The sequence below is a fragment of the Mus musculus genome, chromosome 1 (genome assembly GCF_000001635.26).
Source record: "Mus musculus strain C57BL/6J chromosome 1, GRCm38.p6 C57BL/6J".
Taxonomy (NCBI): domain Eukaryota; kingdom Metazoa; phylum Chordata; class Mammalia; order Rodentia; family Muridae; genus Mus; species Mus musculus.
In genome coordinates, this window is record NC_000067.6 from 15,374,637 (window position 1) to 15,392,425 (window position 17,789).

At 38.4% G+C, this 17,789-nt stretch overlaps 2 protein-coding genes across 3 annotated transcripts in view; both read left to right on the forward strand.

Moving 5' to 3' along the window:
• The window catches only part of Kcnb2 (potassium voltage gated channel, Shab-related subfamily, member 2), a 436,827-nt gene that overhangs the window by 87,712 nt on the left and 331,326 nt on the right, over window positions 1-17,789 (forward strand). The gene's annotated exons all lie outside the window — the stretch shown is intronic.
• The window catches only part of Gm51415 (predicted gene, 51415), an 81,177-nt gene continuing 63,388 nt past the window's right edge, over window positions 1-17,789 (forward strand). The window contains exon 1 of the mRNA XM_030243928.1: window positions 1-17,789. This exon is cut by the window's right edge and continues 63,388 nt beyond it. The gene's annotated coding sequence lies outside the window, so the exon portion shown is untranslated.

Sequence of the window (17,789 nt, forward strand, 5' to 3'; positions counted from 1 at the left end):
TGTAATACAGCTTAAGGTCAGGGATAGTGACTCCCCCAGAAGTTCTCTTATTGTTGAGAATATTTTTTTTGCTAGCCTGTGTTTTTGTGATTCCAAATGAAATTGCAAATTGCACTTTCTAATTCTAAGAGGAATTAATTTGGAATTTTGGTGGGGATTGTATTGAATCTGTAGATTGCTTTGGGCAGGATGGCAATTTTTACTACATTAATCTTGCCAATCCATGAGCATGGGAGGTCTTTCCATCTTCTAAGATCTCCAATATCTTTCTTCAGAGACTTGAAGTTCTTGTCATAAAGATTTTCACTTGCTTGGTTAGGGTCACACAAAGGTATATAATATTATTTGTGACTATTATGAAGGGTATTGTTTCCCTAATTTCTTTCTCAGCCTCTTTATCATTTGAGTAGAGGAAGGCTACTGATTCATTTGACTTAATTTTATATCCACCCACTCCTGAACTTGTTTATCAGCTTTAGTTTTCTAGTGGTATTTTGGGGGTCACTTAAATATATGATCATATCATCTGCGGTAATCTGATAGAGTGCATGGGATTATTTCAATCTTCTTATTTGATATTTTGATTTCTTCCTTTCCATTTTGTACCCTTTGACCTCCTTTTCTTGTCTAATGGCTATAACTAGAACTTCAAGCACGATAATGAATAGACAGAGAGAGAGAGAGTGGCCAGCCTTCTCTAGTCCATGATTTTAGTGGAATTGCTTCAAGTTTCTCTCCATTTTGTTTGATGTTGGCTACTGGTTTGCTGTATATTGCTTTTATTATGTTTAGGGATGGGCCTTGAATTCCTGATCTTTCCAAGACTTTTAACATGAAGGGATACTTAATTTTGCCAAATGCTTTTTCAGAATCTAATGAAATGATCATGCATTTTTTTCCCTTTCAGTTTGTTTATGTAGTGGATTATATTGATGGATTTCCATATATTGAACCACTCCTGCATCCCTGGGATGAAGGCTACTTGATTGTGGTCAATGATAATTTTGATGTGTTTTTGGATTTGGTTTGCAAGAATTTTATTGAGTATTTTTGCATCAACATTCATAAGGGAGATTGGTCTGAAGTTCTTTGTTGGGTCTTTGTGTGATTTAGGTATCAGAGTAATTGTGGCTTCATAGAACAAATTGGGTAGTGTGCCTTCTGTTTCTATTTTGTGGAATAGTTTGAGAGCATTGGTATTAGGTCTTCTTTAAAGGTCTGATAGAATTCTTTACTAAACCCATCTGGTCCTGGAATTTTTTGGCTAGGAGACTACTAATGACTGCTTCTATTTCTTTAGGGGTTATGGGACTGTTTAGATGGTTTGTCTGATCCTGTTTTAACTTTGGCACCAGGTATATGTCTAGAAAATTGTCCATTTCATCCAGATTTTCCAATTTAGTTGAGTATAAACTTTTGTAGTAGGATCTGATGATTTTTTTGGTTTCCACGGTTTCCATTGTTATGTCTCCATTTTCATTTCTGATTTTGTTAATTAGGATACTGTCTCTGTGAACTCTGGTTAGTCTGGCTGTCTTAGTCAGGGTTTCTATTCCTGCACAAACATCATGACCAAGAAACAAGTTGGGAAGGAAAGGGTTTATTCAGCTTACACTTCCATACTGCTGTTCATCACCAAAGGAAGTCAGGACTGGAACCCAAGCAGGTCAGGGAGCAGGAGCTGATGCAGAGGCCATGGAGGGATGGTCTTTACTGGCTTGCTTAGCCTGCTCTCTTATAGAACCCAAGACTGTGAGCCCAGAGATGGTCCCACCCACAAGGGGCCTTTCTCCCTTCATCACTATTTGAGAAAATGCCTTACAGTTGGATCTAATGGAGGCATTTCCTCAACTGAAGCTCCTTTCTCTGTGATGACACCAGCTGTGTCAAGTTGACACAAAACTAGCCAGTACACCGGCTAAGGGTTTATATATTTTGTTCACTTTCTCAAAGAACTAGCTCCTGGTTTGGTTAATTCTTTGTATATTTCTTTTTGTTTCTATTTGGTTGACTTCAGCCCTGAGTTTGATTATTTCTTGTTGTTTACTCCTCTTAGGTATATTTGCTTCTTTTTGTTCTAGAGCTTTCAGGCATGCTGTCAAGGTGCTAGTGTAAGCTCTCTTCCGTTTCTTTTTGGAGGCACTTAGAGCTATGAATTTTGCCCTTAGCACTGCTTTCATTGTGTTCCATAGATTTTGATATGATATGTTTTCATTTTCATTAAATTCTAAAAAGTCTTTATTTCTTTATTTCTTCCTTGACCAAGTTATTGAGTAGAGTATTGTTCAGTTTCCATGTGTATGTAAACTTCCATTGTTTTGTTGAAATTTAAGACCAGCCTTAGTCTGCGGTAATCTGATAAAGTACATGGGATTATTTCAAGCTTCTTATTTGTATTTGTTTTGTGACCAATTATATGGTCAATTTTGGAGAAGGTACCATAAGGTGCTGAGAAGAATGTATATTCTTTTTCTTTAAGATGAAATGTTCTATAAATATTTGTTAGATCCATTTGGTTCATGAGTTCTGTTAGTTTCACTCTACCTTTGTTTAGTTTCCGTTTCCACGATCTGTCCATTGCTGACAGTGGGGTGTTGAAGTCTCCCACTATTGTTGTGTGGGGTGTGATGTGTGCTTTAAGCTTTAGTAAAGTTCCTTTTATGAATGTGGTTGCCCTTGTATTTGGAGCATAGATGTTCAGAATTGAGAGTTCATATGGTATATTTTTCCTTTGGCCAGTATAAAGTGTCCTTCCTTATACTTTTTCATAACTTTTTGTTGAAAGTTGATTTTATTTGATATTACAATGGCTACTCAATCTTGTTTCTTGGGACCATTTGCTTGGAAAATTGTTCTCCAGTCTTTTACTCTGAGGTAGTATCTGTCTTTGTCACTTAGGTCCGTTTTCTATATGCAGCAAAATGTTGGGTCCTGTTTACATATCCACTCTGTTAGTGTATGTTTTCTTGTTGGGGAATTGAATCCATTGATGTTAAGAGATATCAAGGAAAAGTGATTGTTACTTCGTTTTATCTTTATTCTTAGAGGTGGAATTATGTTTGTGTAGCCATCTTCTTTTAAGTTTGTTGAAAGATTGCTTTCTTGCTTTTTCTAGGGTGTAGTTTCCCACCTTGTGTTGGTGTTTTCCATCTATTATCCTTTGTAGGGCTGGATTTGTGGAATGATATTGTGTAAATTTGCTTTTGTCATGGAATACAGTGGTTTCTTTATCTATGGTAATTAAGAGTTTTGCTGGTTATAGTAGCCTGGGCTGGCATTTGTGTTCTCTTAGGGTCTGTATAAGATCTGCCCAGGATCCTCCAGCTTTCATAGCCTCTGGTGAGAAGTATGGTGTAGTTCTGACAAGTCTGCCTTTATTTGTTACTTGACGTTTTTCCCTTACTACTTTTAATATTCTTTGTTTAATGCATTTGGTATATTGATTATTATGTGACGGGAGGAATTTCTTTTCTGGTCCAGTTTATTTGGAGTTCTTGTAGGCTTCTTGCATGTTCATGGGCATCTCTTTCTTTAGGTTAGGAAAGTTTTCTTCTATAATTTTGTTGAAGATATTTACTGGCTCTTTAAGTTGAGAATCTTCACTCTCTTCTATACCTATTATCCTTAGGTTTGGTCTTCTCATGGTGTCCTGGATTTCCTGGATATTTTGGGTTAGGATGCATTTTGCATTTTCTCTGACTGTTGTGTCAATGTTTTCTATGGTATCTTCTGCCCCTGAGATTCTTTCTTCTGTCTCTTGTATTCTGTTGGTGATACTTTCATCTATAACTCACAATCTCTTTCCTCGATTTTCTAAATCCAGGGTTGTCTTTGTTTGTGATTTCTTTATTGTTTCTATTTCCATTTTCAGGTCCTGGATGGTTTTGTTCAATTCCTTCGCCTATTTGATTGTGTTTTCCTGTAGTTCTTTAAGGGATTTTTGTGTTTCCTCCTTAAGGGTTTCTACCTGCTTACTTGTGTTCTCCTGTATTTCTTTAAGGGAGTCAATTATGCCCTTCTTAAAGTTTTTTATCATTGGCATGAGAAGTGATTTTAGATCCGAGTCTTGCTTTTCCAATGTAATGGTATATCCAGGACTTGTTATGGTAGGAGAATTGGGTTCTCATTATGCCAAGTAACCTTGGTTTCTGTTGCTTATGTTCTTATGCTTGCCTTCCGCCATCTGAATATCTCTAGTGCTACCTTCCCTAACTATCTGACTGGAGCTTGTCTTTCCTGTAATCCTCGTTATGTCAGCACTCCTCATAGTCCATCTGTCTCTGTGATCTTGTGATTCCATGATCCTGTGATCCTGAGATTCTGAGTATGTCAGAGTTCCTGGGAGTCAAGCTGCCTCTGGGACCCTGAGATCCTGGCATGACCAAGCTCCTGGGATCCTGGGACCTTGTGATCCTGGCTGTGTTAGAGCACCTGGGATTTGAGCCTCCTCTGAGTGCTGTGGGACTGGCTGCAGAGTTTGCACCCAAGGTAAACCTGCACAGACCAGAAGGAGCCTGAGCCACTGGTTTTGTTGGGTTCCTGTGTCCCTGGATCCTGCTGGTCCTAGTTACTCTCAGTGGTTTTGGAACAGATGTGGTGTCCTACTCACCACTGATCCTAAGATCCTGGGCATGCTAGAGAACCTGGGAGTGGAGCCTCCTCTGGGTGCTATGGGACTTTAATTTTATTTTCTTAAGGATACCACTGCAGGGCTGGAGAGATGGCTCAGCCATTAAGAACATAAACTACTTTTGCAGAGGACCCATGTTAAATTCCCAACACCCACTTCTGTTAGCTCACAACTGCCTGGGGGATTTAATACTCTCTCCTGGCCTCCATGGGTTCCTGCACTCATAGATACTGCAAAAAGACACACACACACACACACAGACACACACACACATTTAAAAATAAAAGAAAAATTAAGTAGTATTGTTTCCATTGAATGACTGAAGAACTTTAGACAACCTAAGTATACTGAAGCTCCCTAGTTTGGGGAAGAAGCCAATATCTGGGCATGCATTCTGGGTCTATAACCATTCCTTGTACAATTATGACAAACAAAGACAACAGAGTAGATTTTTCTGATAGGATGTCATGACATGGCATGGCAGAAGGCTTAGCAGCCAGAGCTGGAAGCTGACAGGTCACACAGAAAGAAAGGAGAGAGAGAGAGAGAGAGAGAGAGAGAGAGAGAGAGAGAACACAACAGGACAGAAGTTGGGGTGAAACTGCTCTGAAACCAGTGTTGAATTTCCCTTTGCAAGATTCCATCTCCTAAAGGGTCCATAACCTCCTCAAAGAAAACCACTAACCAGGAAGCAGAGTTGAAATATGAGCCTATGGGGCATTTTTATCCAACTACTACAGCTCATATGTATATTTTAGTAAGAATACATTTCTCTCACTCTACCTTGAAAGTATATATTTATGGAGAGGAGAATGCAAACATATGACAATCTGAAGCACTTCCTCAATACAGGAGGTTGTTCAGGAAGGGGGCAATGGAGATTTTATGTAATGGTTCTCAGAGATACCAAAAATACTTTCTGAGGCTTTCAATTTCGGTTTCCTTTATATTTAATTACGTTCTCTATCATAGATAACCTTGGTTATAACCTAGATGCTGCAGGAAGTAGATATTCAGAAGAGAAAAGAACAATCAGTTCTACTTACACTTACTTTAAAAACTCAAAGCTGTTGCAACACACAACTTTATGTTAGAGAACAATTTGAACACAATGTGAATTTTTTATTTTCTTATGTATTATTTTTTTATCCATAAGAAACACTAGATGGATTAAAAAAAAAAGGCCTACACTGAGCTTAATGGTGTGTGTAGGAATGCAGAAAATGTGTGCGCTCACACCTCTCTAATCTCTGCCAGATACCTTCATTTCCCATATGTAACAAGCATGTGTAAGGAACCACACACACACACACACAGACACACACACATCTTGTGTCACATCTTCCATTCTGATTTCAGATTCCCCTCTTCCTCCACCACATATTCACTCCTAGACTGCTGACATACCTACTTCCACATGCAAACTCCAAAGGTCCATTTCACTGTAGTATTATAGTACTTTTTTTAAAACCATGTATAAAACTGTACTAACATTGCATGCCCTTTTTTAAATGTTAGTGTATCACTGTTGAAATTTATTGCATTCAGTTGACGTCTGAGGGTGGGGAGAAAGGGAAAGGGAGAGATTTCTGCATTCTACAATGGCTGCTATGAATTTATGTGAATTTATTCAGAACTTTTTCTGTTCATCTTTCATTGTGTAGACGGTGGCCCTGTTAGGATGCATGCATGCCCAGCCTTGCACTTGGAGGAAAGTTCATTATTTCTATAAAGCACTTCGTGTCCTAGATTTTAAGATTTCTCCAAAGAAAGACAGTCTAATTAGGCATCATTTCTTAGGGAGTTTTCAGAAGATAACCCCAAAGACCAGTGCTCATTTGATTGTCTAGTTTGGCCTCTTTCAAACCTTGTTGTAATGACAGGAGTTCTCTCCAGTACTTCCAGGAAGCAGCTTGAAGATTTTCCGCCCCTGCTTTTATACTGAGATATAAGTATTGGGTGTTCATGCGTTTGTCTTAGAGCCAAACATTAAGAACATACAAATCTTTATCTGTATATACACTGCCTGTTGAGTAACCTCCAAATAAGATGCCCCATTTGAAATAAGGCTCAGCTTGGAGACCATACTGGGTTCCTTCGAACCTTTGTGAAGTTTGCCATATCTTCTTTCTTCTACTTCAAAGTCTCAAGAATAGATTTGGGTTTTCTGAGTGACATGGAATATAAAGAATTTATATTTTAAGCAGTAAATAGATGATAATGCTACTGAAGAGATTAAAACCAATGGTCAAGCAAAACTGCAAGCTAGTAAGCAGTTCCAAACAGGAAAAACAGGAAAGGAAGACACTTTAAAGCATTCTTATCACACAAGGACTCCAGAGTAGAATAAAGTATAATATTGTAGGGATCAACACATGACTTTTTTTTTCCGAGACAGGGTTTTTCTGTGTAGCCCTGGATGTCCTGGAACTCACTCTGTAGACCAGGCTGGCCTTGAACTCAGAAATTCGCCTGCCTCTGCCTCCCAAGTGCTAGGATTAAAGGCGTGTGCCACCACTGCCTGGCTAACCCATGACTTTTTAAAAACACACTGCAACTCAATAAAGAAGTGCCAAAGAGTACTCAAGTGTGCAGAGGGGGGGGGAAATCATCTTCACTAGAGGAAAGGACTTATTGGAGATGCAGAAAACTGCATTTAGTTGAATACATTTAGAAAAATGCATACATCATACACCTAAGATACACAGTTCATGTGCATTCATGCATGTACCCTCTACTGGTTATCACACATGAACTTTGCTTCACTACCAACTTTTTAGCATGACAAATGGAAAGTCTAACTATTACAGATGTGCTTTTTAACTTCCCATAGTGGTAGTGTATCTCTTATACCCACATTTCCCAACAATTACATTTGTTAGCTTTGCCTTTGTGCCAACATGTAGTTATTTGGGTAAAGGGGAGAAAAAGGATATACAGAAATGCCTCTTTTTAAACCTAGCTCTAAAAGGAGTAAAGGTATTTACTTTCATTGTTTAAGATATGGAAAGTTAGTACCCCATAATTCTACAGGCAAAAATTCTTAGGTCATAGTGTCCATTACTGCTTCCTTCTGAGAACTATGGAGGAGAGTCTATCCTGTTTCTCTTCCAGCTGCTACAGGTTTACTAGCATCCTAGGAGTTCCAGGGCTTATGCTCCATCTCTCTACATCTACCTTCATCTTCACATGGCATAATGTTCATTTCTGCTACTGTCTGAATTTCCTCTTTTACTAAGGACATCAGCCACTGACTCAGGGCCCACCCTATGCACTGTGTTTAACCTGGCTTATTTATGAAACCCTTATTTCTAAGTACATTCCATTTTGAAATAGTAGATGGGGACTTGAACATATTTTCTTGAGGGTGGGCAGAATTCAACTCCTAATATCACCTAATTAAATTATGAAAATTTCACATGTTAATATCAATCTGGAAATGTTCCTTGTCAAGCTGGAGGTCTAGCATGGCAGGTTTCCTTCCTTGTGAATAAGATGCTTCTGCTGATTTCCAGAGAGAGAGTATTCACAATGCCCATCCTCACTCAACCCCTGTCTCAAGCCTTGTATGTGAAGCTCCATTGTGTAGGTACAGCTTTGTTTATTTAAAGGGCAAGACAACACAGCCTGCTGCCTTTCTTTCCTTTTGTTTCCTTTTGTGGTATCTGCAAACCTAGAGGGTTTTTTTTTATTATTATTACTATTGGATATTTTATTTGTTTACATTTCAAATGTTACCCTTTTCTGGTTTTCCGTCTGCAAACCCCCATCCCATCCTCCCTTACACTGCTTCTATAAGGGTGCTCCCCCACCCACCCACCTACCCTCTCCCACCTCACTGCCCTAGTATTCCTCTACATATCAAACCTTCACAGGACCAAGGGCCTCCCCTCCCATTGATGCCAGATAAGGCCCCTTCAGCTCCTTCAGTCCTTCCCATCGGGGACCTTGTGCTCAGTCCGATGGATGGTTGACTATGAGCATCCACATCTGTATTGGTCAGGATCTGGCAGAGTCTCTCAGAAGCATTTCCTGTCAGCAAGCATTTCTTGGCATCTGCAACAGTGTCTGGGTTTGCTGTCTGCATGTTAGATAGTTTTTTTTTTAATTTTTTTTCAGTTTTACAAAGTTGGAAACTAATCAAAAGAATATTTCATGACACATGAAATGATATAAAATTTAAATATCAACACCAATATACAGTTTTATTGGCAACAAACCTCACTCATTTGCATATTCCCCTTGGCAGCTTTTATCCTTCATGGGAAGAGCTAAGGATTTGTTAGAGACCTGTTAGTCTGAAAAACCTAAAATACTGGTTTTGCCCATTTACAGATATAGCTAACTGACCTCTTCTTTAAAATACTAATTTTGCAAAGTAGGCTCTCTATTCACAGTTGATTTCTGATGCTCCAGAACGACAGAGACCAGCCACTAAGACAGATAAGCAAAATACTGCCAGTCTTCCTGCTATGATATGTCTTCATTCATAAATATCAACAGCCTCGTGGTTTGGTCTATTCTGTTACTATGAGAAGAACCACACAGCTAATTAGTAGGCATTTAATTAGGAAGCTGCATCAGAGCAGTTGATAGGCATGCTTAATATTCCACTTACAGATTTAGCTGCTGAGATCAAAGGTATAGCACTAGCCACCTCCAGCCGCCACCCAGTGTGGCAGTGTTTTATGTCTGTGATAAACACAGCCTCCATATGTAGCTCTCATCATGGAACAACTTGGTTCACTTAAATTTAGTGGGTTTATATTTTATCCTTTCTCTTATTAGCTTTCTATTGTTGCCAAAACAAATTTCCACAAATGTAGCTGCTTGAACCACCTAACATTTACCATCTCAGTCTTCTGTAGGTTGTGAGACAGTGGACTTGACTGACTGGCTTCTCTCTTCCAGATTTCAGTGACCTGGAGTCAAGATGTTGGCAGGACAATATCCCTTTCTGGAAATGAGAGGGAAGAATTTATTTTCATAGACTTTCACATTCTAGCAGAAATCAGTTCATCATGATTGGAGGGCTTGGGTATCCTGTGTCTATGATGCTTTCAAAGATGTCCAGCACATTCAAAGATATGATGCTTTCTTAAGATGTCCAGCACATAAGTGCTTCAACTCTTTTTCTTTGTATTTTCAAAGATATTTGTTTTATTATTAATTAAAATATAATAACATAATATTCCCTATCCCTTTACTCCATCCATTCCTTCCCATTCCTACCTCTACCAAGTACTTTTCAAGTTGATGGTCTCTTTTTAATTATTATTGTAACATATAAAATATCTGCATATGGAGAGAGGTGCAATCTACTGAGTTCATTTATTATTGCTTGTATTAGGGCCGACCATTTGGGATTAGACAACCAATTAGTCAGATCATCCTTGGGGAAGACATTCTTCCTTTCTCAGAAGCTGTTAATTAATTGTCTGTAGCTCTTTGTCTAGGGTGGACTCTGTGAGATTTGCACCATCTGCACTGGCATGCCAGCTGGCATCATTGTATGTTGTTTAGGCAGAATAATTGATGGGATATTATTAGTATAGTCTCCATGTCATATCTAGGAGACACAATCTCACAGCAGACTTCCTTGTCCTCTAACTCTTTCTGCCCCTTTTCTTCAGTGTTTCTGCAGAGTTTTGAGTCCAGGATTGATATTGTAGACATATCAATTTGGGATAGATAGCCCACAATCATTTTTTTCTCTGAATTTTGATCAGTTGTATTTTCTGTAATAGTCTTCATCTGCAGGAAAACAAAAACAAACAAACAAACAAACAAAAAGCTTGCTTAAGGCAAGAGGCTATATGTGTGGATATAAGAATAAGCATTTAGAATAAAGCTAGGAATTATACTGGTTTAGCAAAGTTGCAGTAGGTGGTTCTACTCTAAGATCCATGATCATACTAGTCATAGGCAATTGGCTAGGCTTTGAGTACAAGGACTGATCTCCCTCATGCTGAATGGGTGTTGTTGGTTACCACAAAGATATAAGTGCCACTATTATACTTTTCAATATATCTTGTCCTGCTGATTATTGTTGTGATTCATAAGCATCACTCTGAAACTGTCAACTAGTACCCAATTAAATGCTTTCTTTTATAAGCTGCTTTGGTCATAGTGTCTCTTCATAGCAATTGAACATGATTAAGGCAAGGGCATTGCTTTTAAGAACTTATTGATTAGCTTGAATCCTTTAAAATAACTCACCAAAGTCTCTATATAATAAGGTGAAATCTTTATTACATCTGCAAAGTTCCATTGGTGGTGTAACTTAGCATAATCAGGTTCCTCAAATTAGGAAATGAATATCTTCTTCTGTAGGTGTTCTAGTTTATCTGCTCCAGGTCTTTCTTCTTTATATTTTTATTACATTTAATTAATTAATGTGTGTGTGTATGTGTGTGTGTGTGTGTGTGTGTGAGAGAGAGAGAGAGAGAGAGAGAGAGAGAGAACAGTAGAAGATATATAATGGTCTACATGTGTGGATTAGAGGATAACTTAAAGAACTCAGTTGTCTCATTTTACCATATTGGTTCCAGAGATAGAACTCAGGTCTTCAAGATTGGCAACAAGGGCCCTTACTTGCTGAGCCATCTTACCAGACCTGAAGAATTGTGTCTCTGTGTTGTTCTTGGAAGTCTAATGGTTAGCATCTGGCTTCAAAGACTGCACTCCCTTCTCCATTTGGGGAATTCCTGGTGGGTAGTTTTTTTCTACTGCAGAGTTTGAGTTTAACTTTTTATATTGTAGTAGCTCAGAACATTAGTATTTATCTATTTTATAGAACTCAATTACAAAGCCTCGGGCACACAAACCATGATATGAACATGGCCCATATGGTGTTTAACTTGCTCTTTCAGAGTCTATCCCATACAAAAGGTCTGTGTCCTTTCTGTTACCCACACTTTCACTTCTAAAGCCAAAAGCCAGACGTCACCTCAGGAGGCACAGGCATTCTTTAAAGTTTGCAATATATCCATTTCTTCGAGACTATCAAACTGTAAACACGCTGCCATATTTGTTTTATACACTCTTATTCCTATTACCTATCTATCTATATCTGGCTAATGTCCAGGTTTGGACGAATTCTTGGAGCTAGTCCATGTAGGAGGAAACTTGAGACATACTGAAAATTTTGGCCTAGTTGTAAATTACACTTGTCAAATTTTATATCAGTGATGTAGATTCCCCAGTCATAGGGAGAGTAATCAGAATGAGGATCCGGATCCTCCTGCCTTCCACCTATAACTGAGAACTACAGATCCTCAGACAGGTGGACTAGAGCTTCCTAAACCCTTACAGGTTTATAAATTACCCAGAAAATACAGATCTGGGTCTTATATGGGGCCAGGGATTGCATAAGCATAGCCATATTTTAGACAATACAGCCTTTTTATGGCTATGACCTATATACCTGGAGTGACAAGAATTTGAACTATAAATCAAATGAGTAGATTTCATTTCTAAAGGTTTAACTGTTAATACTGACTTTTATGTTAAGTATATTCATGTTACTGAGAAGGCTTAGTGCCACTTTTCTTTCTTGGTATTCACATTTAAGTATAGTTTTAATGATGCCCCAGTCCCTCAGCTGAACAACTTTGAAGAATATCATTAGTTCCAATAACTCAAGATCTAATTAGAGAGAATAATATGTTTATAAAGGACACGAGCTAACATTTTAATCCAAGTAGAGTTTCAAAGACAGGGCTAGACAGAAGATAATTTGTTTAAGATGTGTTCAGTATAATTTGAGAATGAGACAATGCAGTCTAATCATTTATGTTGATGGACAGGCATTTAGAATCTTGCTCTACATCTCTTTGACATCTCCCAGAATTCTTTGAGAAGCCATGGGAAAAGATGGATGATCATATTTGCTATCATATTAGGAGTTTATTGTCTAGACTGTCTGAGTCTGAAATCTCAGTTTTTATGTAAATGCCGTCAGGTTTGGTCTGAACATAGAAGGGTCCACTTCTAGACACCACAGGAAACAGCTCCTTCATAGTATTTTCTGATGTTTAAAGTTTGTTGGGAGGACTGGGGATTTCTTAGGGGTTGAATGGATGCCTGCCTGGATTCTTGATTCTGAGCATGTTGTTGAGTTTAGACCTGAATAAGGGTCCTCCTTTTACCTTAAATGTCATCTTCAAATTAGAGACAACATCTCAGAGAATAGAATCAGGTTTTTCATCATTCAGAGAGAAAAGGGTATGAGGCACTCAACACAACATAATCAAATTTATGGGAGACTCTAAATCACCAAGATTAGATTTGGTCAAAATGAAGGCATTTTCTTCCTGGTGACATACCAACCCCATCAGTAACTGATTCTGTCTTACTGACGAGAAAGGTGTCAAAGGAACCATGTGATGCTCTTTTGGAATATGCAGCCCAGCTGAGCAGTGAATGTTCCTATGTCTGATGCTGTTTCTCATTGTGGTAGTGAAGTGTTCTTACTCCACTGTTTTGGATCTGCTTCAAAGATCAAGAGAGGTATTCATCTGCTATTTTCACAGGATGGAGGTCCCTGAAATGCTCTTAAAAACATAGTCATGTTTACCAATGGAGAACAATGGGAAAACCTTATTTGGAATATTAGATGTAAAGGGATAAAAAACATAGTCATATGAAAAAAGAATTTTTTTAAAAAAATATTTATTTTATGTATGTGAGTACACTATAGCTGTCTTCAGACACACCAGAAGAGGGCATCAGATTCCATTACGGATGGTTGTGAGCCACCATGTGGTTGCTGGGATTTGAACTCAGGACCTTCGCAAGAGCAGTCGGTGCTCTTAACTGCTGAGTCATCTCTCCAGCCCCCTGAACAAAGAATTAAAAGTACATCTTCTAGCTGTCTTTGTTGGGATAGGAAGTACCTTCTAATCCATCTGTTCCATGCTATGGTCATACAGGGAGAGCTTGAGAGAAGTTGTCTATTTTGATACCACTTCATTTACCTCTTGCTTGGACCACAGCTTAAAATTTCCTTATCTGTATGTCATGAGTACTTGGTTACTTCTAAGAGCTTTCATTATATTGAATATGTTTGTACATTGGAAGAGATCATAACAGTGCCTGTTAGAAGCTGTGCAAATTCATTAAAGGCCAGTCCCTACTGAAGGAAATTTCCTGGATATGAAAGAGCAATCAATGGTATAGGGAGGTTCACTTCATACATGTTGCATTCACAAAATCTCTGCAGCTCTTTCTGCAGAGCAGGCAAGGTGGCACCTCTGTCTTGTGGTTATAGTTAACCTAAAAGAACTCCTAGCATATGAGGCTGATAGTGATTTTTCACATGGGGAGAGATGGTTGAAGAGCAAGTTATTTCAGCAAATATGCTTCCTTAAAAATTCTTAAGGATTAACTTAATAGCAAGCAAACATAATAGCAAGCAAATGAGCTTTTATCTAAATTACAAATCTGTGTGCACAGGCATGTTCATTGTGAAGCATGGAGAGGATGCAGTGCTTCTCCTGGAATCTCAAATCCTTTCCTTTCCATTTAATTATATTATAGTTATGGCAATTACATGTAAAGAACATTTTATACAATTGGTCTCATCAGTCATCTCTGCACTCAGACAGCATTTTGATGGACAACATCATGATTCCTATCACACTTAACCTGGAAAATCTGGAGCTCAAAGAGTTTAAGTGAATTGTTTTCAATCACACAGTAGTAAGATGGAGATGCAAGACTGTACACAACCTTGCTCCTTTTTACATCAAAGCTATGCTGCTTATACCTACAATGCTTTCCAGCCAATTTGAAGAAAGGACACATTAACGTATGAGACAAGTATTATGGAGATATCAAATTAAACTCATCAACATATGTAATTAGTATATGTTCACAGAAAAGGTTGTATCCATCTTTGCCTGTAGTCACAAATAGGCTTAAATTCAGTGTTTCCCTGCTTTTCATGGGAAAGCTCCATGACCTTGAAACACTACTCTATAATGTCTTCTTCATTCACTCTTGCCTTCCACAGCATACTAAAACAGAAGCAAACACACTCCCATGTTGCCATCTGTCAATATATGGAAATACTTTTTTTTAAAGTGCTCATCAAACTTAACCTTTTTATTCTGAAATCCTCAGAAGCCATTTCTACTGAGGACATGGACCACTGGTCCCTGGGCTCCAGAAATAAATGCTGATGCTTATTTGACCACAGCAACTCTGTGAAGATGCCCTTTGTAACTCAAGAAAGCCTTTTTTACAGCAGCTGAGTTCTTTCAATGGGCATTCCTTATTGTACAGTTTCCTTGGATAGAGCAAACATGTATTTTCAAGCAAGTCTTACAATCATGACTATTGTCTAAATTCTGCCTCCTAGGCAAACACAAGCCTACAGCATCCTTAAACACTTAAGACTTTCAATTTTAATCAATTCATAATCTTTTATGACTAGGAAGATCTCCGAGCACTCAATACCATTCTCTTCATATTATTGGAGATGTGAGAAGATATCTGCAGTCTTCTGCAGTTTTCCATTCATAAATAGAAAATCTACAAGGAAAAGTACTTGCTTTTAGGGCCTAAAAGCCTGACAGAAGTATACCTAAGCACTTCGGACAACAGTAAACCCATCACCAACTTGTGCCAATAGTGTTTTGTTGAATTCTTGTTATTGGCTTCCAGACATGTTTAATGTCCCTCTTCTTTGGGGCTGAAAGTATCAGCTGGTATTTCAAATTTCTGAGGCATAATATTAACACATGCCTCTTGTTGGGAAAAGAGGGAGAGGGTCCTTGACCTCTGGGATGGATAAATGAATCATTCCCCAGCTTGGGCTTCTAACTGCAAGTTTTCTCGGTCTGACCCAGGATGACTAGTCATAAGCTCTCTGCACCACCCATAGGGAAAGCACAGAAATACTGTACAACCAGTAGGACATCCACTTCTCTGACTCCTACAAGTTTTATTGCTGACTACTTGCTCCTCAAGCTATAGGCAGAGAAACATGTTCTCAGTTCTCATGCATTCATTTTAAAGTTGAATGCATCTTTCTTCCTTGGTTTTAGAAGTCCTTTTCTCTGGCTGTTACCATTTGGCTGATCGGGCCTCCTTAAAATCTGCCCTCTTTCCTTCCTTTCTCCTGGATAAATTGCTGAATTAACTCTCCCAGGAGGGATGTGCACCTTTTTAAATCAGCCTTTCTGAGTAGCACGCCTGTGACTTCATCCTCATTTAGCACCCCAAGCTTTGGGATGGCTGAGGAGCACACTCATTCGACATTTCTTCTGCTTGCTTCCAATAGTTGCCAGTGACCAACATCCTTCAACAAGGCTTAATCACCTAAAAGTTCCACTACCTTCCAAAAGAGCACTACCAGATAGGGCCCAAATATTCAAACCCATGAGCCAGTGTGGGTGTGTTTCATATTCAAACCACAGCACAGGCCACTAGTGCTGAGAAACACTAAAAATATTTTTTTCTAAAAAAGAAAAAATGTTTCATTAAAAATTCATTATTAAACTCACAAAATGAGATTTTAGATTTAAAAAAGCATAGGAAAACCCATAACATACCTTATAGTTGCTTACTATATGATTATACTAGGAAAGAAAGTTTAATCTGAATTAAGCTGCCTCTGGATTGCTAATATTACATTATAGTTGACATTAATATGGACCAATTGATTCCATGATTTAGATGAAAAACATCATCTTTTCTAAATGTAAGAGTTTTAAATGGTGCTGTCAGCTAATCTGTTAATCTGACTTGTAGTACAACCACACTGGCTGACCTGCTGCTAAGCAGAACTCTAACAGCAGCCCATCAGTGTGCTCCTGATCTTACCTTGTAGAACTGCAGTGAGCATTTCTCATGCATCTTTATGGCCCTCTGAGGGAACAGGGGTATATGTTGGTGGGGGAAGCCAGTAAAGGACCAATGAAGACTTTGAATGAGACAGACATTCAGGAAATTAGTCAGCAGCTAGCTTGGCAATTAAGCTACTGAGAAAACCTTACTAATTCCCTTTCCCTAGGCAGAAAAGCATTTCCCCTTTAAAATAAGTTTTCAGGGATCAAAGCATCACATCTATGCTCTAATTTGAAGTATATAATTTAATGGTTGTAGTTGTACTGGTCATGATGGACTTAGCTGTTCTCTACGTGCAATGTATCCATTTCTTAACACTCAAAGTTCTATTTTGAAGAGCAGTTTCCAGTATAGGCAAGTGAATTGAATCAAGCCATATAATTAACTCTTCACTGGTCACTCAAGGAAAGAATATATATTATATGCTTCTGTGACAGACAAAAGATGGTTGTTCTAGATGACCTGGCTTACACTTCTTGTCTTGCTCACTTAGTCTTTCCTTACTAGTGTTTCCAGTCCTTTTAAGCTTCATTTTTATAGAATGTGAAGTTAGACACCAATGAAGTCAGATAACCTTGGCTCTCCTGAAGTCATCCAGGGTGCCATGGCTTAATACAAGGACTCTGTGACTGGAGTCTCAGTTAGTAACACTACTTCTTACTATCAGGCTGACTTTGAATAGACAGGCTACTTACCCAAGATCCAGGTCCCCTGTGCAGTGAGTAAAGTCATCTTACCTATCCACTGGGTTATGAGACATGACCGTAATGATATATGGAAGTGCCTGGGCAAACAAGCAGCTAAGTTGGTACTAAAGACTCACCATGAAGCTGGATGCTTCCTGGAAAGCTATGTCACTTCTACCAACTTACCTCCATAAGCTAGAAATGCTTGCTGAGTCAGTTAACACTGGATCAATCATATCACACTCTCATGATGAGTTGAAGCTTTACGTTTAAGAAGGTAAGATTAGTTCAGAAGTGACAAAAGTAACATCCACGGCTCAGTATAATATCTTTTAACTGCATATGGCCATGGAACACTAGTAATAGACTGTCTAAACTGAGATATGCTGTCACCTGATTTTTGAAGCTTAGTTAGAAAAAAGAAAATATAAAACATCTCACTAATAGCTTTATATATTTTTTTTATTGAACTTATACAATCTTGGATAAGATGTCCCAAATAAAATATATTATTGCTATTAGTTTAACCTATGTCTTTGTTCTTTGAAAAACTATTAGTATATTTGTAATCACATGCCTGGCTCCCATACTACTAGTAGACAGTACGATTACATCTAAAG